This window comes from Prionailurus viverrinus, chromosome B3 (assembly GCF_022837055.1).
Source record: "Prionailurus viverrinus isolate Anna chromosome B3, UM_Priviv_1.0, whole genome shotgun sequence".
Lineage (NCBI taxonomy): Eukaryota > Metazoa > Chordata > Mammalia > Carnivora > Felidae > Prionailurus > Prionailurus viverrinus.
The window spans coordinates 2,419,269-2,442,577 of record NC_062566.1 but is presented as its reverse complement, the minus strand read 5'-3'; the positions used below and the strand labels follow the sequence as shown (position 1 = coordinate 2,442,577).

At 42.6% G+C, this 23,309-nt stretch overlaps 1 long non-coding RNA gene across 3 annotated transcripts; it reads left to right on the top strand.

Moving 5' to 3' along the window:
- The first annotated feature begins 19,135 nt into the window (after nt 1-19,135).
- Nucleotides 19,136-23,309, top strand: LOC125167170 (uncharacterized). Of its 3 annotated transcripts, none has more exons than XR_007152675.1 (3): nt 19,136-19,227; nt 21,192-21,282; nt 23,140-23,309. It is a non-coding gene; the product is annotated as an uncharacterized LOC125167170 (long non-coding RNA). The 3 variants fall into 3 exon arrangements; XR_007152677.1 differs by having other exon boundaries at nt 19,136-19,263; XR_007152676.1 differs by having other exon boundaries at nt 19,136-19,357.

Genomic DNA, 23,309 nt, shown 5'->3' with positions numbered 1-23,309 from the left:
TCGGGAGACACTGAGCTAGAGGGCCTAGTTAGCAGCTATTCAGCACCGGGCTCTCTGCTCCACAGACCTGGCACCCATTAGTTCAGCTGTCTTTTTAAATGGAATGCACAAGAGTGTGTGTGTGTGTGTGTGTGTGTGTGTGTGTGTGTGTGTTGGGGGTGCACACACTAAGTGAGCTGGGAAAGAATAAAGTAGCCTTAGCCTTTAAGGTGGAATCATAATGACAGATGCCATGGCAAAATAATTTATGAGATATCACCCTTTATCCGTTTACCCTTAAATTTTCCTTTCTGTCTCCTCAACTCTGGGAGACAAGCAGGACTTGGAATTCCTTACCTCAGAGTCGGACAGAAAGCAGACACAGACTGTAAGCAAAGGCCTTTCCCCTTTTATAAAGTATTAAACCACAGAACAAGGGATAAGATGAGGAGTCTTGGAGGGGGCTAGGGAAGACGTGTGGTGCTGGGGAAGGGGGGTTTCCAGGGGTCGGGGAAGGAGACAGAGGTCTATGACCCTAAGAACGTGACCTAGGGTGATGGTAAGATTTCAGTGGGTCTGAGCACCTGCACTCCCAACCTCGTCAAAGGGCTCCTTAACCTATGCCTGGCACAGGGCTCCCTGCAGGAAGAAAGTACACAGGTGCGGTGGGGGGGGGGGGACCCTGGCACAGCACACGGCTCCAGGCAAACCCACGGGAGCCAGAAGCCAATGCCTTAGCATCTCCGACAGCCCAGAACCTTTGCACGACCCTGATGGAGGGAGAGGAAACAATGGCTCAGACTGCCTTTCCCTGTCTCTGAGGACACATGGGGACTCAGAGCCCAGTGGGTTGGATAGAGAGCCATTAAAGCTTTTTCAGAAAATTGCGTGTCTGGGCTACTAAAGAGTCAGGAGAACATGCGACTCTTAATCCCTGGGTCTTGAGGGATCCCTGGGTCACTACATCGGGTGTGGTGATTCCTTAAATAAATAAACTTGAAAAACAAAAGCTTTTTGGCTGACCAACTTGGTAACATCTACCAAAGTTTTAAATGTCACACCCAGTGGGGCACCTGGGTGGCTCAGTCGGTTAGGCGTCCAACTCGGTTTTGGCTCAGGTCATGATCTCATGGTTCCATGAGTTCCAGCCTCGAATGGGGCTCTGCACAGAGCATGCTTGGGATCCTCTGTCTCCCCCTCTCTCTGCTCCTCCCCCACTCACGCTCTCTCTGTCTCTCTCAAAAATAAATAACCTTTAAAAACTTATTTCACTAAGTGAAATAAGCCATACAGAGAAAGACAGATAACGTATGTTTTCACTCTTATGTGGATCCTGAGAAACTTGACAGAAACCCATGGGGGAGGGGAAGAAAAAAAAAAGAGGTTAGAGTGGGAGAGAGCCAAAACATAAGAGACTCTTAAAAACTGAGAACAAACTGAGGGTTGATGGGGGGGTGGGAGGGAGGGGAGGGTGGGCGATGGGTATTGAGGAGGGCACCTTTTGGGATGAGCACTGGGTGTTGTATGGAAACCAATTTGACAATAAATTTCATATATTGAAAAAAATAAAAATAAAAAAATAAAAACTTTAAAAATATAATAAATAAACGTCATACCCAGTAATTTCACTTGTAACAAGAAGTAACATTTGTTGTACCTCTCTAACACAGCTGCCAGGCAATGAACTTCTAGGACCTTTCATACATGCTTGCTATCATGAAATGTTACCAAACTTTCAAAAATGTTGATCTGTTATTGGGAAAATGGCATCTTGTTGTTGCTTTAATGTTATAAAGCTGAGTAGTGATTTTTCACTTCTGCTTCTGTTTGTTTGCTTTTTAACCATGAGACATATTTATGTATCAACTGGTGGTAAAATTAAGGTAAATAAAAATCATGATCCTTTATGCTCTTAAGAACATGGCTTTGGAATATAGAGAGCAACAATGGATAGAAAAACAAGGTGAAATTGGGGCTCGTGAGTGGCTCAGTTGGTTAAGCATCTGACTCTTGACTTTGGCTCAGGTCATGATCTCACAGTTAGTGAGATTGAGCCCCACTTTGGGCTCTGTGCTCACAGAGTGGAGCCTGCTTGGGATTCTCTCTCCTTCTTTCTCTGCTCCCTGCCCGCCCCACTCACACTCTCTCTCTCTCTCAAAATAAATAAATAAACATGTAAAATAAAGAAAATCAAGGTGAAATTAATAAATCTACATGGTGGAAGATTTTGGCCACATCTCTCAGATATTAGGTAAAAGTGAAATATTTGATAACGTAATTAAACTTGATCATATATAAATTTCTATTACATATGTGAATACATACACATAAACACAAATACACACAAAATCCAATGAAAGTATGCACACACACACACACACACACACACACACAAACACACACACATCATGCAGGGAACAGTCTCAAAAAATGGACCCTGATTTAAGCTACAAAGGAAAACTCAACAAACTCTAAAAATAGAAAAATCATAAAGAGGTCACAGTCTGTGAACACAGTAAAATAATATTCAAGATTAATAATATCAAAAGGACAATTAAAACATTATCTGCCTAGAAAAATAATTAAAATATAGGGGCACCTGTGTGGCTCAGTCAGTTAACCATCCAACTTCGGCTCAGGTCATGATCTCACAGTTTGTGGGTTCAAGCCTCACCTCAGGCTCTGTGCTGATGGCTCGGAGCCTGGAGCCTGCTTCAGATTCTGTCTCTGTCTCTGTCTCTGTCTCTCTCTCAAAAATAAATAAACATTAAAAATTTTTAAAAACATAATTAAAATATTCTCCTAAATACTCAGACGAAGAAAAAAAAGGAAAAAATCAAATTACGATGTATTTAGAAATGAAAGACAACCAATTGGTTTAAAGATTTAAATGTAAACAAACACTAGACAAATTATGAGTAATTAAAGTATAATCTTGGCATAGGAAAGGGCCTTCTAAATATAACACAACCTTCAGAAACCCCGAAGACTAATACATTCAACTACTAAAAGTTAAAAAAAAATTTTTTTAATTTGTCTATATGACAAAAACTACAATCAGCAAAACCAAATCACGAACTAGGAAAGGATATTTGCAACTTATATCACCAAGGGCTAATTTCCTAATATATAAACATCTTTCATAAACCAAAAAGAATAAAGACTATTAGCCCAAGAGAAAAATGTCCAAGGGATATGAACCATGAATTCACAGGAAAAGGAATTACAGAAATGGCTGTTAAAACATATGATGTGATATTCCATTGCACACAAAATAAATTTAATTGCAAAACGAGACTACACTGAATTATAGAAAGAAGACTCACTGGGGGGCACCTGGGGGGCTCAGTTGGTTGAACATCTGACTTGGGCTCAGGTCATGAACTCACAGTTCGTGGGTTCAAGTCCTGTGTCAGGTTTTGTGCTGACAGCACAGAGACTGCTAGGGACTCTCTCTCTCTCCCTCTCTCTCTCTCTCTCTCTCTCTGCCCCTCCCCTGCTCTTTCTCTCTCAAAATAAATAAATAATTTTTAAAATGTTTTAAGAAATAATGTGTCTGTAATAATACTTGTTGCAGACAAGATAGAGGCTAAAATCAGGGGACAAAAGTTTGAGAAGAAAGAGATATTAGCATCATTTCAAAGTAGCTCTCCCAAGATATTTATCAATTACAAAGGGAAAAATAAATTTATAGTGGAGAAATCTGGCAGACACTGCTTTGTTAACATCATCAGTAATAAGAAAACGTCATGTACCTTCAGATAGAATCCACTGAGAAGGACACACGACCTCTTCTGGAGTATTCTTCCCAGTAATGCATGGCCTCAGTCCAGTCAATGAGAAAACACCACACAAAGTCGAATGGAGAGATATTCCACAAAGTTATTGACCAATGCTCTTCCAAAGTATCAAGGATGTGAGAGTCAAGGAAAGAATGAGGAACCACCACAGATCCAAGAAGACTGGGGAGATAGAACAACCAAACACAATGTGAGATTCTAGAATAAGAAAAAGGGGCATTTGTAGGAAAACTTGCAAAATTCAAATAAAGTCTGTAGTTTTATTGGTAGTATTGTAAAGATGTTAATTTTCTGGCCTTGGTAACTGCCTTGTGGTTATATAAGTAGTTGACATCAGGGGAAGCTGACTAAGAGATATACATTAATTCTCCCTTTTATTTTTGCAACTTTTCTGTAAGTCTAAAATTATTTAAAAATAGGAAGGAAGGAAGGAGCAGAAGGGAGGTTGATAAAACATAATAAACAGAAAAGGAAAAGAGCTGAAAATGCTCTTTGGGTTTCTCTGTTTGGTGAGCAATGTTATAATTTCAGAAAATGACTCAGCTTACTGGGAGTTTCATTTGATTGTAAAGATAGAAGTAGGGCTTTTGTTGTTGTTGTTTTGTTTTGTTTTCCCAGCAAATGGTGCTGTAACAACTGGATGTTCACATGAGTGAATCTAGACACAGACCTTATAAGCTTCACAAAAATTAATGCTAGACCTAAGTGTAAAACACAAAGCTATAAAGCTGCTGGAAGATCACACAGGGGAAACCTAGATGGCCTTGGGCAGGGTGAAAACTTTCTCACAACACCAAAGGCCTGATCCCTAGGAGAAATAATTGATCAGCTGGACTTCATTAAAATTAAAATGGTCTCCTGTGCCAAAAATACTGTCAAGAGAATGGGAAGACAAATCACAGACTGAAAGAAAATATTTGTAAAAGAAACATCTGACAAATATTTTCTAAATGTCTGATAAATAATCTGTATATTCAAAATATAAGTGAACTATTGGGACTCAAAAATAAGACAAGGAGGGGCGCCTGAGTGACTCAGTCGGTGGAGCGTCTGACTCTCGATTTTGGCTCCGGTCATGATCGCACAGTGGTGACATTGAGCACTGCGTCAGCCTCCGTGCTGGGCATGGAGGCTGCTTAAGATTCTTTCCCTCTCTCTCCCTCTGCCCCTCTCCTGCTTGCACTCTCTCTTTCAAAAAAAAATTTTTTTTTAATAAGAAAAGGGAAAACCTGAGCAGACACCTTATCAAAGAAGATACACAGATGACCAATAAGCATATGGAAATATGTCCCCATCGTATGCCATTAGGGAAATGCAAATTAAAACAAAAATAAGGGACGCCTGGGTGGCTCAGTCGGTTAAGCGGCCGACTTCGGCTCAGGTCATGATCTCGCGGTCCGTGAGTTTGAGCCCCGCGTCGGGCTCTGTGCCGACCGCTCAGAGCCTGGAGCCTGTTTCAGATTCTGTGTCTCCCTCTCTCTCTGACCCTCCCCTATTCATGCTCTGTCTCTCTCTGTCTCAAAAATAAATAAACATTAAAAAAAAATTTTTAACAAAAATAAGATACTACTACACATCTCTTTGAATGGCTAAAATCTGGAACACTGACAACACTAAAGGCTGGTGAAGATATGGGAGCAACGGGAACTTTCATTCGTGGCTGGTGGGAATGCAAAATGACGGAGCCACTGTTTGAAAATAGTTTGGTGTTTTTTTACAAAATGAAACATACACTCACCATAAGATCTAGCAATCATGCTCCTTGATTATTTACCCAAATGAGTTGAAAACTTATATCCACACAAACCTGCATACAGGTATTTAAAGCAGTTTTATTCTAGTTGCCAAAACTTGGAAGCAATCAGGATGTCCTTCAGTAGTGAATGGATAAACTGTGGCACATCCAGACAGTGGAATAGTATTATTCAGCCCTAGAAAGAAACAAGCTATCGAGCCATAAAAAGACATAGAGGAGGGGTACCTGGGTGGCTCAGTCGGTTAAGCAACAGACTCTTTTTTTTTTTTTTTTGTAATGTTTATTTATTTTTGAGAGAGACAGAGACAGAATGCGAGTGGGTTAGAGGCAGAAAGAGAGGGAGACACAGAATCCGAAGCAGGCTCCAGGCTCTGAGCCATCAGCACAGAGTCCGATGCGGGGCTCGAACTCACAGAGCTGTGAGATCACGACCTGAGCCCAAGTCAGACGCTCAACCGACTGAGCCACCCAGGCGCCCCAGCAACAGACTCTTGATTTCAGCTCAGGTCATGATCTCATGGTTCATAAGTTCCAGCCCCACATCGGGCTCTGTGCTGACAGCTTGGAGCCTGCTTGGGATTCTCTCTCCCCCCCCCTTCCCCTCCCTGGCTCTCTCTCTCTCTTTCTCTCTCTCTCTCTCTCTCTCTCTCTCTCTCTCTCAAAATAGATAAATAAATATTTAAAAAAAGACACAGAGGAAACGGAAATGCATATTGCATATATAAAGAAGCCAACCTGAAAGGTCTACATATACCTGACATTCTGGAAAAGGCAGAATTGTGGAGACAGTAGAAAGACTAGTGGTTGGCGGGGAGGGAGGAATGAACACGCAGAGCACAGAGGATTTTGGGGCAGTGAAACTATTCTTTAGGATACTATAATGCAGGTCATTATACATTTGTCAAAACGTACAACACAGAGTATACAACACCAAGAATAAACCCTAATGTAAACTATGAACTTTGGGTGTTAGTAACGTGTCAGTGTAGGTTCATCAGTTGTAGCAAACGGCCCCTCTGGTGGGGAATGTGGCTAGAGAGGAGGCTGTGCATGTGGACGCAGGGGAGATCAGTGAACACCGTGTACCTTCTGCTCAAGTTTGCTATGAACCTAAAAGTGCCCTCAAATGTAAAATCTATTTTCAAAAAATTTTACATTTAATACAAATTCCGAATGGTTGGATGGGGCTCTTGGTAGTTACAGAAGGAGTCCCCACTTCATCTTGTAGGTCAACTAAGAGATTATATGTAAACGTCCTGCAGTTCACCCCTGGGCCTCCTTGAGTCAAAAGCTCATGAAGGCCATTGAGCCCAAGTGCGTGGAGCTAGAAGACTTTGTAGAGGAAATGTTATTTTAGAATGAAATCCTAGCTAAGGTGCCAGGGGCTGTGGAACATAAACCCGTAAAATCAATCTCCTTGGAGCGCTTAACAAGATTTCCACCTGATGATGGGAAAACAATGATTTTACTGAGATTTGTCCAGGAAACTGGTTTCTCCCAATCTATCTAAAAGGCTGAGATCATTCTAGTAATAATAATGCGAATCAGAAACAGTTGGTTTCTTGCCCAAAGGTGTGAGAGATTGAGCTGCTCACAGGCAAGTGTTGATGGCCTTCCTGTCCCAAGAATGCCAAGAATGCACCTGTATCCTCTCTCCAATGACTCCCCTCTGTGACTAACTAATCACTTCTAAGAGCTGCCTTCGATTGCTGCCTCTGGCATTTTCCACTAAAAGGCCCCTCTGATAGATGGTCTGGTAGATTGCCAAAGGAGTGATTTATGCTTACAGTTAAGCCCAGGACCTTCTCACCTGCCTCCCTGGGAAAGCAGCCTTTATCTGCACTGCTTAGAACACCCTGGGGAAACATGAAGGGGAAATTGAGTACCTTCTCTTTATCTATAACCTAATTCAAAATTAGTGTGTGCTCTAACTGTAAATCTCAGACTGAGCCGTTCTTAGCTAATTATGTTTTTGCCATTTCATTTTATGTGATAACAATAGTATCAGCATTAAGCAGAATTTATAGTTTTCCAAGTGCTCTCTCGAGTGTGGGTGTATCTGATGCTCACCAAAACCCTATCAGGTAACAAAAGAAGGGTCACCATTCTCATCTGAGGAAAGAGAATTTCTGACCCAGGAACTGAACAGTTCCCCAAAATCAAACATCAATTTCTACCATCAAACAACCTTGTGCAGGGATTGTGTCTACTTTAAAAGCAAATTGTTAAATAGTTCAAAGATATGTATAATACAGAAAATACAGAAGATAGCCACTTATCTATTTCCTGGTTTTAACAACTTTTAACCTGCTTGCCTCAGATGCTTTTAAATCAGAAAGAAAATGATACAGGGGCATCTGGCTGGCCCAAGCAGTGGACCATGCCACTCTTAACCTCAGGGTTATGAGTTGAAGCCCCACATTGGGTGTAGAGATCACTTAAAAAAATAAAATTTTTTAAAAAATGATACAGATACACTTCCTCTCTTCCTTGCTAGAGGTGATTGCCATCCTAAAGTTGTGTTATTAAACCCATCCTGGGGGGTGGGAGGGAGGGGAGGGTGGGTGATGGGTACTGAGGAGGGCACCTGTTGGGATGAGCACTGGGTGTTGTATGGAAACCAATTTGACCATAAATTTCATATAAACAAATAAATAAATAAACCCATCCTTCTGTCTGTTATTAAACATTTACTGCATCTATATTTGCTCATGATAATCTATGGCATTACGTATGCTTTACTTCTGATATTCAGTTTATAGCTCCTGAATCTTTTTGTAACTTGCTTTTCTCCCTGAACAAGTTTTCTAGACATCCAAGATGATAAATATGGAGTTATAAATTAATTGATCTATGTATTTTTTTTTTTTTACTGAGCTAGTATTTCATTGCACAAATAGGCCACAGCTTACTTATCCATTCTCCTACTGATGGATTTTTAAGTTGCTTCCAAGATCAAGAGTTCCATGGTCTCCCAACTGAGCCAGCCAGACACCCCTATGTCTTACTCTTCAAACAGTGCTGCAGTGACCATTTTTCTCATGCTTCCTTGTGACCAAGTATGAGAATTTCTCTAGAGTATGTACTTAGAAGGAGAGTTGTTGGGTTGAAGGATAGACACACCTTCAAATTTATTAGATGTTGCTAAATTACTCTCCAAAGTGACTATAGCAATTTATACCTTCAACAAGTGTCTAAAAATTCCTGTCTCCCCATATCTTCACCAACACCTGGAATTATTACTCTGGTTAATTTTCCAATTTGATGGGTGTGATTGGTTGTTTTAATTGTTTTCATTGCATTACCCTCATGACTAGTCAGTTTGGGCATCTTTCATAAGTTTATTGGCCACTGGAGTGCCCTTTTCCACACACAAAAAAAAAGTTTGTTTGTTTGTTTGTTTATTTTGAGAGAGAGAAAATGAGGGAGAGGAGCAGGGAGTGAGGGAGAAAGAGAATCCCAAGCAGGCTCCATGCTCCAACGTGGGGCTTGATCTCACAACTGTGAGATCTTCACCTGAACTGAAATCAAGAGTTGGATGCTTAACCAACTGAGCCATCCAGGGGCTTGTGGAGTGCCCTTTTCTATGAATTGCCTGGTTATGTTCTTTGCTCAGTTTTCAATTTTTTTTTTATCTTTTTCTTACTTATTTATATAAGTTCTTGAGGGATTCTAGATATTAATTCCTTACTGATGATACACTTTTCAAATATGTTCTCCCAATTTTTGAATTGATTTTAACTTAGTTGATATATTTTGCCTCTACTAAAATTTCAAAGGTAAATGTTATTGAATTTTTTTCTTTTTTATTTGTGCTTTTTGGGTCTTGTTTAAGAAATCATTCATTGTCTGTGTGCCTGGGTGGCTCAGTCGGTTAAGCGTCTGACTTCGTCTCAGGTCACGATCTCACACCTCGTGAATTCGAGTTCTGCATCAGCTCTGTGGGGACAGCTTGGAGCCTGGAGCCTGCTTCAGATTCTATCTCCCTCTCTCTCTGCCCCTCCCCTGCTCATGCTCTGTCTCCCTCTCTCTCAAAAACAAACATTAAAAATTTTTTTTTAAAAAGAAAAAGAAATCATTCACTGTCATGAAATCATAAAGATATGTTTCTATATATTTTCCTATTTTTTCCAAAACTTTACCACATTTTTACTTTTACTTCCAAATGTAAATTATTTTAGGGTATGGTATGAGGTTAGAAACTACTTTTATTTTATTTTCCTTATAAATGTTTTCATATAAATGTTCCAACTGCCAAATACCCGTAGACCAGTTTTCCATATACCCGTAGGTCTGTTTCTGAGCTCTCTATTCTATTCAGTTAGCCTATTTTAACATTTCTGTGCCTGTTCCGCACAGTACTCATTACTATAGCTTCATTATAAACCTTGATATTTGATAGAGAAGTCTCCCTCCTTAATCCTCATATTCTTGGCCATCTTCATATAAAATTTAAGATCAGTTTGTTAAGTTCACACAAGAAAATCTCCTGGCTTTTTATTAGAATTGCAATAAATTTATAAATTAATTTAGGAAAATTAACATTGTAATGTCATTGCCATATCCACAAACACATCATGTCTCTCCATTTACTTAGATCTTCTTTTATATCCTTCAATAAAATTTTAGGATCTCCTCAATGAGTGCTCTATCATTATGAGATTTATTCCTTGTTATTCTGAATGAGCAGGGGAGAGGGCCAGAGGGAGAGAGAGAGAATCTGAAGTAGGCTCCAAACTCAGCATGCTCAGCATAGAGCCTGACACAAGGCTCGATCCCATAACCCTGGAATCATGACCAGAGCCAAAACCAAGAGTCGGACACCCAGCTAACTGAGCCATCCAGATGCTCCCCAACTCCATTTATTAAAGAAACTTTCTTTCTTCCATTGAATTATCTCGAGACCTTTGTTGAAAATCACAGATGATAAATGTATGGAATTACTTCTGGACCCTCAATTTTATTCCCTTGATTTATATTTATCTTTATAATGTCTTGATTATGGGAGTTTTGCCATAAGTTTTGAAACTGCAAAGTATGAGTCCTTCCAACTTTGTTCTTCCTTTTCAAGAGTGTTTTGGCTATTGCGGGTCCCTTGTATTTCCATATGATTATGAGGATCAGCATATCACTTTCTTCAAAAACAACAACACAAAACACAGCTGGAATTTTGATAAGGAGTATGTTGCATCTATAGACCAAGTCGGACAGTACTGCCATTTTAACAATATTAATTATTCTAATTCATGAACATTGGATATTTTTCTACTCACCTAGATTTTTAAATTCCTTTCAGCAATGCTTTGCAGTTTTCAGTTGTACAAGTTCCACACATGTCTCATTAAATTTATTCCTAAGTATTTTATTCTTTTCGATGCTACCGCAGGTGGAATTGTTCCCTTTAGTATCAGTTTTGGATTGTTCACTGCTAGAAATAGAAGTGATTTTTGTATATTGATATTTTGTGAACTTACTGAATCTGTTCATTATGCTAATGTTGGTGTGTGTATGTAGATTTCTTAGACTTTTCCATACAAAAGACCATGTCATCTGCAGATAAAGAAGTTTTACTTCTTCCTTTCTAATCCTTTGATTTCTTTGTCTTGCTGAATAGCCCTGAATAGAAACTCCAACACAATATTGAATATAAATGGTGAGAGTGTACTTCCTCATCTTGCTCCTGATCTGAGGAAGAAAGCTTTCAGTCTCTCACCATTAAATGTGACGTTAGCTGTGGATCTTCTGTAGTTGCCTTTTATCAGGTTGAGGAAGTTCCATTCTATTCTTAGATTGTTGGGAGTTTTTATCATGAAATGGTGTGGAATTGTGCCCAAAGATTTTTCATGTCTATCGAGTTGATCTTATGGGTTTCATCCTTTATTTGATCAATATGGGATATTATTTTGATTTCTTGCATTCCTGGAATAAATCCCTCTTGACCATGGCGTACCATCATCTTAATATATTGCTGGATATGGTTTTCTAGTGTTTTGTTGAGGATTTTTGCATCTATATTCATAAGGGCTTTTGGTCTATAGTTTTCTTATGATATCTTTGTCTGGTTTTGATGTCAGAGTAATAATAGCCTCAGAGAATGAGTTTGGAAACACTCCATCCTCCTCTATTTTTTATTTGGAAGACTTTGCAAAAGATTGGTATTAATTCTTGAAACATTTGGTAGAATTCAACAGGGAAGCCATCTGGTTCTGGGCTTTTCTTTGTGAGAAGTTTTTTGATTACTGATTTGGTCTCTTGTTATGGTCTGTTCAGATTTTCTATTTCTTCTTGAGTTAGTTTTGGTAATTTGTGTGCTTCTAGGAATTCTCCAGTCTCATTTGGGTTATCTAATTTGTTGACATACAGTTGTTCATACTATTATAATGTTTTTTAAGATTTCTGTAAGGTTAGGGGCGCCTGGGTGGCGCAGTCGGTTAAGCGTCCGACTTCAGCCAGGTCACGATCTCGCGGTCCGTGAGTTCGAGCCCCGCGTCAGGCTCTGGGCTGATGGCTCAGAGCCTGGAGCCTGTTTCCGATTCTGTGCCTCCCTCTCTCTCTGCCCCTCCCCCATTCATGCTCTGTCTCTCTCTGTCCCAAAAATAAATAAAAAACATTGGAAAAAAAAAATTTAAAAAAAAAAAAAAGATTTCTGTAAGGTTAATAATAATGCTAATAAAAATAATAATGTTTCACTCCTGATTTTAGTAATTCGAATCTTCTCTCTTTTTCGTAGTCAGCCTAGCTAGAGAATTGTTAATTTTAATGATCTTTTCAAGGAATCAACTGTCAGTTTCATTGATTTTTCTCAATTGTGCTGTTGATTTTTGACAATAATACTATAGCAAACAAACTTATTAGTTCATAGCATGTCTGTAGATGCTCTTCCATTTTCTATCTAAATGATCCTATACTCTGAAATGGGGACAATTTGGTCATTTTCATGGTGCAATCCAGTACTATGTTGATTACAGTCATATTCCTGTCTTCAGAGAGAAGGCTTCTCATACTTCAGTGTTACATGTGATGCTAGCTGTGAGTAGATACCCTTTATTAAGGAGTAGTAATATCTTTTCATTCAAGGTTGACTAAAAAGTTTTCTCTTAAATCAATACTGAATTTTATCAAGTGCTTCTAGATTTATTCATTGCTCATAAGATGTTTTCCTTTTCATCTATGAAAGTTGAATGAATTTACATAAAGAGATTTTCCAAATGTTAAAAATTCTTAACACGTAGAATAAACTTTACCTTCTTATTATATAAATTTGGCTTACTAAAAATTGATTTTCTACACCTATGTTTATAAATTAGATTGCTCTATACATTTATTTCCCATATTTCTTGTGATGTTGTTGTTCCTTTTCTTTTCTCTTCTTTCTTCTTTCATGGTCAAGTTTGTTCTGTAATATAGAGAAATTTTGTTCCTCAAAGTTATGGCAGAATTTGCAAGTCTAACCATCTGAACTTGATGTCCTATGCATTTTAGGGCAGAGCACGGTAGATTTTGTTAAAGACTCACCAATTCAATTATATTTTCCTGACCAATTACTTCCTATCATTAAAATCATTAAGTCATGCCTCATGTAATACTTTTTGCTTTAAATTCTACATTAGTTTTTACACCAGGTTTGTTTTAGTTGATATTGGCTACATAGACTTTTTCCTCAACTCTTGACTTTCAACGGTTCTATATTTGTGTGACTATGTATGTCTCTTGCAACAGCTGAATTTTTAAAGCTGTCTGAAAATTTCTGTCTTTTAGCTGGAAGATGCAGTACTCTTAAATTTACTGTGATTAGTAATATTAAGAGTTTCTACCATCTTATCCTCTTTCCTCTGCTGGTCGGGAAGTTAAACCTATAATTTCTATCATTTTAGCTGCTTTCTTAACATATTAACACACATTTGATTTAGCATGATATCAAGCTAATAATAAAATGTACTGGAATAAGACAAGAAATGTCAAACTCTCAGAATCTGTAGCTACCCTTCCATTTTCCATGTGGTCCTATTCATTCTTCACAGTATCTTGAGATTTATTTTCAGATTTTGGTTCCACCTTCCAAATTAGAAATTATTATTGCTGTATTTTGTAGTCAGGGCTCTTTGGATTTGTCAACATATTGTCTAATCTCCAGTTGTCATCATTGCGTCTTTCATCTCATTCCTTCCTTTTGGCTTCCATACTTTTATTATCCAAGCCCATTCTTTTGTGGCCCTTGCAATGAAAAAACTGTTAGGGGCACCTGGGTGGCTCAGTCGGTTAAGTGCCCGACTTGGGCTCAGGTCATGATCTCCTGGTTCATGAGTTTGAGCCCCACGTCAGGCTCTGTGGTGACAGCTCAGAGCCTGGAACCTGCTTCAGATTCTGTGTCTCCCGCTCTCTCTGCCCCTCCTCCACTCGTGCTCAGTCTCTCTCTTTCTTGCTCTCTCTCTCTGAGAAATAAGCATTAAAAAAATTGTTTAAAAAAAAGAGGAAAAAGAAAAAAAACGTAAAATGCTCTATAGTTTTAGGTTCTTTTTTTTTTTAATATGACATTTATTTTCAAATTGGTTTCCATACAACACCCAGTGCTCATCCCAACAGGTTCCCTCCTCAATGCCCATCACCCACCCTCTCCTTCCTCCCACCCAGTTTTAGGTTCTTTAAAGTAGTCTTTCTTTCAAATTTACACTCAGGCATCTGGCTGGCTTGGTGGGTGGAGCGTGTGACTCTTGGTCTTGGGGTTATGGGTTCCAGTCCCACATTGGGTGTGAAGATTATTTAAAAATAAAAAAATCTTTAAAAAATTTTAAAAAGCCAAATTTACTCTTGAATTGTTTAATTGGGTATAGAATTCTGAGTTGACACTTATTTCCCTGTAGCACTTTGAAAATTTTGACCTTAACTGTAGCTAGGTAAAAATAAAAACAATTCTTTTTGTGTTGGATTTTCTGTAAGTTCACTATTAGGTTTCTAGGTATAAATTTATTTTTATTTATTCCCCTCAGAACTAGTGGATTTAACTGAAAGAGTATTTTACTTTTGTTTGTTAATCAATTCCAGAACTTTCTTAGGCATTTTCCCTTCTAATACTGCCTCTCTCCCTCTTCTATTTTCTCCTTCTAGAATAGCTAATAGAAATACCTTAGGCCTTCTCATTTACTCATTCCTGCCTCTTAATATCTCTTTCTTATTTTCTATAAATTTATCTACTTGCTAAACTCAAGAGGGTTTTTTAGCACTATCAAAGAGTTTACTAATTCTCTCTTCTGCTGAGGTAATCTGTTGTTGAATCTATCCATTAAATCTCATTTAAAAAATTATTTCTCTAATCTACGTTTTTTTGTATAAATTTTTTTAATGTTACTTTAGAGAGAGAGAGAGAGATACAGAGCATGAGTGGGGGAGGGGCAGAGAGACAGGGAGACACAGAATCTGAGTCAGGCTCCAGTCTCTGAGCTGTCAGCACAGACCCCGATGCAAGGCTCGAACCCATGAACCGCGAGATCATGACCTTAGGTGAAGTCAGACGCTTAATTGACTGAGCCACCCAGGTGCCCTTAAGCCACCTTTTTAAAAAATGATCACCTATTCTTTCATCGTGGTTCTTATTCCTTCTTTTGAAGAACTTACAAAAAGTTAAGTATATTTATTCTTAGACTTTACTGATTATCCCACTACCTTTGTGTTTCTGGCTCCAGTGTACTGTCCAGTATATACCATGTACTCCACAAATATTTGTTGAACAAGAGTGAGATACTCTACTGACTGAGCGAGCCAGGCACCCCTAAGTATTTGTTGAACAAATCATTGAAAACAAATGCAGAGACGATTAGCATTTGTCCTCCTGAGTCTTTTTTTTTTTTTGCCTCCGAACAGAACAACTCAAAGTTTGCTAGACAATAGAACTAACCACCTTCTTTAAAATATTTTTAAAATTGTGGTAAAATGCATGTAATATGAAATTCACCACGTACAGCTCAGCGAGATGAAATATATCACACTGTTGTGCTACTATACCATTGTCCATTCACAGTACTCTTTCGTCTTGCAAAACTGAAACTCTGCACCCATTAAACAATAATTCCTCATCCCCACCCCACCCCCCGCCCTGGCAACCAACCATTCTACTTTTTGTTTCTATGAATCTGACTACTCTGGGTATTTCATATGAGCAGAATCATACAGTATTTGTCTTCTTGTGACTGGATGGTGATCAATGAAAAATACAAATTTTAAGTGTTTCCGACACCTGAATATTTTGAAATGTGAAAATCTAAGAGGAAAAAAAAAACCAACCTTATTAGCAGGACATACCCTACGCCCCGTGTTGTCTGAATGTAGGCAGCACAGATGTCTGTTGTCAGTCAAAGGTTGGACCTGCAGGGCACCAGCCAGCAAGTAGTGAGGCAAGAATTTCAGCTTGAGTGAAGCCCTTACCAGCTCCTGCTGGACACAGGGGGAAGAAAACTCACATGATTACACGTCCCGACAGGTGACATTAAGGAAGTGAGCAGGTGGGAAGGGGACAAAAATATTTCACTTTCCTCTTTACTATTAAAAAAAAAAAAGGAAATGGCTGATGATTAATGGCCTCGGTGACACTGACAAATAGGAGAGGAAGGTTTAGGTTGGACTGGACCCCAGCTCTTTCTACAGGGGTCAGTGCTGTGCCACTGCATGCAGGAGACGTGGGATGCCTAGATTCCTATGTGAACATTTTCAATCTTGTTGACAAGTATTTCCAAAAAAAATTTTTTTTTAATCTGTGAGACCCCAGTTAACACTTCCGTGCCTCATTGGGCTCCCTGGCCACAAGCATGAAACCCTAGATGCACACTAGCTCCGTGGTGGATTTGCTACTTTCTCATCTGTTTGACTGCTCTCTGAAGCAATGGAGCCTTGGTTTATTCGTGCACCGATGAGGACTCGGGCAGGTGGATCTATGTGGGTGCTCCCTGGGTGTGCTCACTCAGGCACGAGTGTCGGTGAAAGAGTGGGTGACAAGGGTGAGCGATCACATTCTTGAATTCAGGAAGGACAATCTGTCTGTGGTCAGGTGGCCGGGGGTCGACCTGCCAAGGTGGGGCGGTGGGAGGGAAGAGGACGGATGCAGAATGTCCCTGTGGAAATGAAAGTTTCTGCATGATCTCCCTCTGGGAGTCTCCCTGAAGCCAGGCGGCCCCTCTGCTCACCTGCTCATCAGCCAGGACCGCGGAACAGGGGTGAGGACAGAGAGCTGGACCCGGGACTAGCTCTAGGGCCTCGTCCGGGGCGGGAAAGGTTGGCTTCTGCACTAAAGCCGGACACCCCCCCCCCCAACTTTCTACCGCAGCGGAGCGCGGGATCCCGGGATTCCGGAGCCCAACAGCGAGGCAAGAGACAGAAAAGGGGGCGGGCGGGCTGCCGGTGCTCGGGCCTCCGCGAGCTGTTGCCATGGCCACAGGGGACTTTTGATGTGAAGCGCGGTGACCACCCCCAGCACCACCAACTTCCCTTCTCCACTCGTCCTCTGGATGACGTCATGGACGTCCGTGGCCCTGACAGGCCACCTGTGGGTTGGTCTCGGCTTTAAAGCAGCTGTTCTCCCCTGGCCCCCGCAGCCCTGGCGACTGTGTCTGCACCCGGAGCACCTGGAGCGACTGCTGACCTGCCTCCCGCCCTGGCGGCGCGACCACCGCTTGGGACAGAACAGATCGTCCGAGAGAGGCAAGTAGGGGTGCTTCACAAAATACCTTCCTCAAACCCCAACCTCCCCCCACCCAGCCCGACCCTGCTCCGCAGTTCTTGGGGAAGAAGCGACGAGCCGAAGGCGGGGTGGGGAGGGGGCTTTCTTCGAGAAAGAAGTGGACCGCAGCTGTCTCTGTCCTCCTTCCTGGCGGTGGCGACCCAAGTCAGGTAAAAACCCCGATCAGTGTCCGCGGTCCAATCCTCCCCCTCAGGGCCAGGACTCGGGACTGGAGGAGCCCCCAACTGGAGGTGAGATGCGCGAGGCTGAGCCCGGGGCTGCTTCCTAGGGCCGGAGGAGGGGGGGCCGGTGGGCTCAGCATCTGCCACAGGTGCCGTGCCTGCTGACAAATTCAGCAGGAGGCAGGAAGGCGGCCAGGGCGCCTGGGAAGGTGGAGGCGGCTCCGCACCCCGGCAGCTGAGCGCTCCTGCGGAGTGCTGCGGCCCCTAGAGTTGCGGGGGCGTTTCGTTCTCGCGCCCACCAGCCCGGCGACGGCGACATTGGCTTGTCAGGCTGAGTCAGGCGTCCGCTCGGCGAAGGGCAGCATCAGCCCTGGGAGTGCGCTCTCTCCGAAGCCGGTCTCCCCAAGCCCACCCTACAGTGACCTGGTCTCGACTCTGATCGCCCTTCAGAGTGCAGGTGCAGCAGACCTGTTAACATGCAGAAAAGCGGCGGGGTTCGGTGTTCCAGACTTCCCTTCGCAGCCTTGCCCGCCACCAGATCTGAGCGCCAGGAGTCCCGGGATTCTGCCTGCCGACGCTCAGGCAACCCAGTGCCGAAGGGGAAAACGTGGGGATTGCCGGGAGGCCACTGGATAATTATCCCAGGGCAAGGAGCTCTTTCTACACGCCGCGATTGCGGCAAATAATTACACTAATTCGGGGAAGTGGAAGGGAGAGGCGCCGGGGATTCCGCCTCAGAGGCAGCCCGGTCTGCCGAAAAAGCATTTCTGTTGCAGACACGTCCTAGTCTCGCCTTTACCTCCCCCGCAAAGGGTGCCTACCCTTCAGGTTCCGGCCTCAGGGGTCAGAATCCGGCAGCTGGAGGGTCTCCAGAGCCCCTGAACGGCGCATCCGAGCCTCCAGCTTCAGCACCAGAGGCTGGACAGCGCCCGGGCCGGAGAGCCCCTGGAGTGGGTTCCCGCGCGCCACTCGGCTTCCCAGCCCCACTCAGCTTGAGCTAAATTCCTCAGACCCCACACGGTGGAGGCCAGGAGATGAGGCAGGGTTCGCCGAGGGGTGGGGGGGGGGGGATCACCTTTCCCATTTCTCCAGGAGGTTAGGTGTCAGATTCTGGGAGGGCATTCTATCCCCCCTTCGCGAAGAGCAGTTGGAATACAACTTGGTGCGAAGTTGCCGGGAGGGTGCCTAAGCGAAAACAGGCGCGCCTGGAAATGGTGAGTTCAGGGGCAAGCTGGAAAGTGGATCCACCGGGAACCCCGGGCACTGTTGTGCTGTGACATATCGCTACATCCAAGCCGTCTTCTCGCGCGCGCCCCCGCCCACCCCCACTTCTTCCTTCTCTCTCACTCCACAATCTCCGAATGCCCTAACACAGGTGAATGAAGGGATGGGGTGGGGGGAGATTTGAGATATTGAGGCCGAGGTAAGAAAGCCTATTTAATCTGAGTCTGAATATCTGGGTAGGTGAAATCTGTGCAAAATGAACATCAAGGTCCTCAATTTTAACCAAAGGAGCCCAGAGTGCCCTTTGCACGAGGAGCAGGATGACTCTCTTGCCAAGGAGAAAAAAAGCCACGGAGGGGAAGACATTATCACAAAAGGGCTAACGGAGATGGGGGAGGAGGGGACAGGACCGAGGCCCTAGTGTAGTTGCCAGGCAACCAGCCCCAGCCTCCTGTTGCCTTGGTTACAGTGAGTGGAGGGGTTTGGGTCACTGATTATCCTTGAGCACCTGGATTCTTTAAATTATCTGCTGGAGAGCCCCTGCCTTCCCCGTGCTGGATGGGAGACACAACCAATCCTGTAAGATCTCAGGGGTTTAAGAGGAAATCCTGGCAGGTGAATTTTTCTTTTTAAGTCAAGGTTCACAGTGAAGCAGCTACCTTTCGCCAAGGCAACCCTTTCCACTCTCTCCCCCACCCGCTTCACCGAGGTAATCATATCCTACCCTGCCATTTCTCTGGGATTTGCAATTAGGGATCTCTCTCTCTCTCTCTCTCTCTCTCTCTCTCTCTCTTTCATTTAGTCCCTTAGACGGAGGGGCCAATCTTCCTCCCCCCCTCTTTTTTTTCCTTTAAATGAGTAAAACATATTTGTTCTTCATGGATGAATTCAAGGAACTCAGAGAAATTATCCAAAGGTGTTTCTGGTACAAAGAGAGGGTTTCTCCTTGGCTTGGCAGTGGTTCCTTCCTCCCTAGACAACTCCTCCATGAGAGGGAAGCTGAATTCTAGATCACCCTGTCTTCTCACTTCTCCCCACAGACCACACAGCACAGGTTGGTAGAAAGGCAGCCCTCTTAGCAAATTTCCACTAGTGTTCCACCTGCATTTGATTCTTCAAGATTCTCTTCCCTTTATTCCCTCTCCAGCCTGCCTTCATAGTGAGCAAATCAGCACTTAATATTTCCAATCCTCTGATCTTTTTCCCTTCCCTTGATTGACAAACACTGATTCCGTGTTTCATCTGTCAACTTTGCCCACCTGTGTTCATTTGCAATATCTGTGGGACATCCTTTTACCCATCCTTTCCCAAAGGCAGTTGTAACAGTCTCAGAATGATTTAAAGGGACACCACTAGTAAGTTAATAGGACAACTTGTGTTCTGTGCACTAGTTCACCTAGAATACTTTTCCTTCAGAACCTTGAACTTTCCCTTTCCAAAATAAAACCTGGTTTTAAACTGAGCTATGATTTGACAACAGGGAGATCTCTGTTTCAGACAGGAACTATCCTATCAATATCTGTGATGCCCTGCATCAGTAAACACACACTTCATTTTCTCTTCCTTGCCTTTTCCTTCACGCATTGCTAATATAAAAAAAAAATTAGTCATTATAACTTCAATCTAAATTGAAGGTCAAAATTACTCTCCGTTGACTGGCTAGTTCGGGGAAGATTTACATTAAAATTCTTTCCCCTCACATGTTACTATAGAAACTTCTTTTTAATACAGACCAGACAGCTGGTCTGCTTTTTGTAGTTTTCTTCCCAAAGAAGTACCTCCTTTGTGAATTCTCTGGGGCAGCTATCATTGATCACATCAATAATGTCCCATAGCCCCATAGCAACAGTGTTTTGTTTTGTTTTGTTTTAATTATTATTCCTTTTCTGCTCATTTTCTTTATGGACAAAGGGTCTGCTTTCCTTTCAAGAAGAGAACTGAGATCTTATTGGCCAGGAAAGGAGAAGCATTATTTCATTGGTTAGTTTGCATCGCTTTGTCAACCAATCGGAGGATGCCATTTATCCTTTTCTGACTAGCTGAGTGAACAGGGTACCTAGAATATTTGAATCTGCCTTAGTTTCTTCCAGTAGCAAAGGATGGAATTCAGAGTTCTAGGACCCAAGAACTTTGGCTAATCCAGATTGCATTTCACTTGCAAGAGTGAATTTTGCTACCTAGTTATTTGTAGCTTACTTGAACACAAAGTACGTTGTTCTATGCACTTTTCTTTTTATTTAAAAATGTACCTTGATCATCTTTCCACATCAGTGCATGTGACTGGTATCAGCATACCAAGGGTCCAGGGAATTTTTGTGATTTCTCCTAGAAGTTCAGAATTGGTTCCCACCTTTAGGGATTTAGGGAAACTGTCAGGGGCGAGGATGGGAAGCTAGAGGAGGGAAGAGCTGTGTTACCTACATGATCAACATACGTCCTAGCTTTTGGATTCATTCTGTCCAACTTTGGTGTCCCTGGTAGTTTTGTTTGATTTTCTACTTTAATTTTTCAGAGCTGCTCCTTTGTCTTGCATTTTCAGTGAGTGACAAGTAAAAACTCTGGATGGATGGAGATGATGGCCCTCCAATTCAGTGTAAGAGCAGACCCATCACTTCCCAGGAAGGCCTGTGGCAGGTAGGTGATGGTGATCCCTGGAAATGGAGATCATTCCAGCCCCTTGGGGCACTGGAGTTGGGCAGGTCTGTGTTTTTCTTTCTCCCTGCACCAAATAGTCCTATTTAAGTATTCTGCCATTAGCCTACACTTCTGCAAAAGAAAGGGGCATTAAAATTCCACCCTTTCCAAGACAGAAACTCTGATGGCAGTTTGGAAGAAGGTTTAATGTGAGTACCGATCCCCCTGGTCAGTCTTTTCTCGGTTCTTGGCTGGAGGGAATGTTTGGAATGGACAAATGCTTGACCGTGATAGTGCTCTCAAGGGCCACCTCCTTTAGTGGCCCCATCTATGCTAGAGTTTCAGTAGCATCATGAGCCCCAGCACTAGACTATAAGCCCTTCACTATTAGGGCTATGTCTTGTATACCTTTGTTTCCCTGGAACTTTGTCATGCTTAAAATAGGGTCTCAACAATGTTTGAACTGAATCCTACAGGCTAGTATCAAGACAAGTCCCTTAACTTCCTCTTTATGACAAGGGCAGTTCTAGCCCTGGACCCTCCCCCAACTGTCCTTTCCAAAAGCTTATATTCCCTAGCTCTCTTCACAAAAGATACATGAAGGCTCAGCTCATCGTTACCATGGTTACATGGAGTGGCCACACGGAGGATCCCTATCACCCATTGCTGTCAGGAGGAAAGAGAGAGGAGGGGTTTGGGGATCATTGTCACGGAGGAAACCATGGAAACAAGCGTTGCCAAGGCAATGACTCTAAATTCAGAGGAAAGAAACTAGAAGTGGGGAGAGGGAGATGGGGGGCTCAAGGGCAGGTCATGGTTTCAAGGTGCATTTCTCTTAGGCTGTAACAGCGTCCTTTGCTATTTGCATCTTTTATTAAATAAAGTATTTTTCATTTTATTTTTTTAAAGTAACCTCTATGCCCAGTGTGAGGCCTGAACTCATGACCCCGAGATCAAGAGTTGCATGCTTCACGATTTAGCCAGCCAGCCACCCCTCTATTTACATCTTCACCCAACCCAGAAAGAGCCCAGAGTTAAAGAATTTAGGAAAACTGGGCTTCAAGTCCATTTTCATTGGTTCTGCAAGGAAAAGGCCAATGAAAATGAGTCTATTCACACTCATGATCAACTCTGTCTCTGAATTTTGCCTCTTTGCTAGCCAGTTGCATGAGCCAGACTGTGTGGTAGGCACTGGAATATAATAATGAGCAAAAGCCCCTGTTCTCATGTTGAGCTGATCACAGGACAGCCACTTGGTGGCTTTAGGTCAGGGTTGCTCACAGGGCTAGACTGGACAGTCCTGAATGTCAATGTCCAGGGATCTGCTAGGATTCTCTCCAAGCTCTCTCTGTAACATCTTTTAGCTTATCTATTACCACCAGAAGTTTGCCTGGGAACTCCCTGAGAAAGGCCTGTTTTTCCTAGGAGTACCCCTTCAGTTAACATCTTGCATGTTACTTAGCCTTGTTCTCTAATATTAGCACTCAGATCTTTGTCTCTGAAACTATACTAAGGATGATGTACCAAACCTCTCAACAGTGCCAAGGAGACATGAGGCCATTATTAAGAGATTAATGACAACAAATCCCTTTCTCTTCCTTGACGGGTTAGATGCTGGGGGTGGGGTTCCTCAGCCCCTTGTAGCTTAGAGTCCCAGAGCAAGCACCCCACTGGGGAGTGGAGAAAAGGGGGTCTCAACAGCCTCCTGGGGAGGGCTATCTCTCCCCTGCACCCTCCACAGAAGAGCTTGGGGTTTTCTCAGGCTCACCTGTCTAGGGCTAACAGTTGGAAGGCCTTGGGCCTCGGAGCTGGGCACTGCCAGTCTTCTCCATGTCCCCCCTCTGTGTCTCCAAGCAGGTCCTGCCCCGTTCCGGATGGAGAGAATGGAGAGAACAAACTGAAGGTTGGAGAGCTGGGCTACAGAGGAAGACGTCTCAATTAGAAAGAGAAAGAATTGAAAGCAGCATGGATAGGGAAGGGTAATTATCCCCCAGCTGCTGCAGAAATAAAATCAGGGCGGTGCTCTC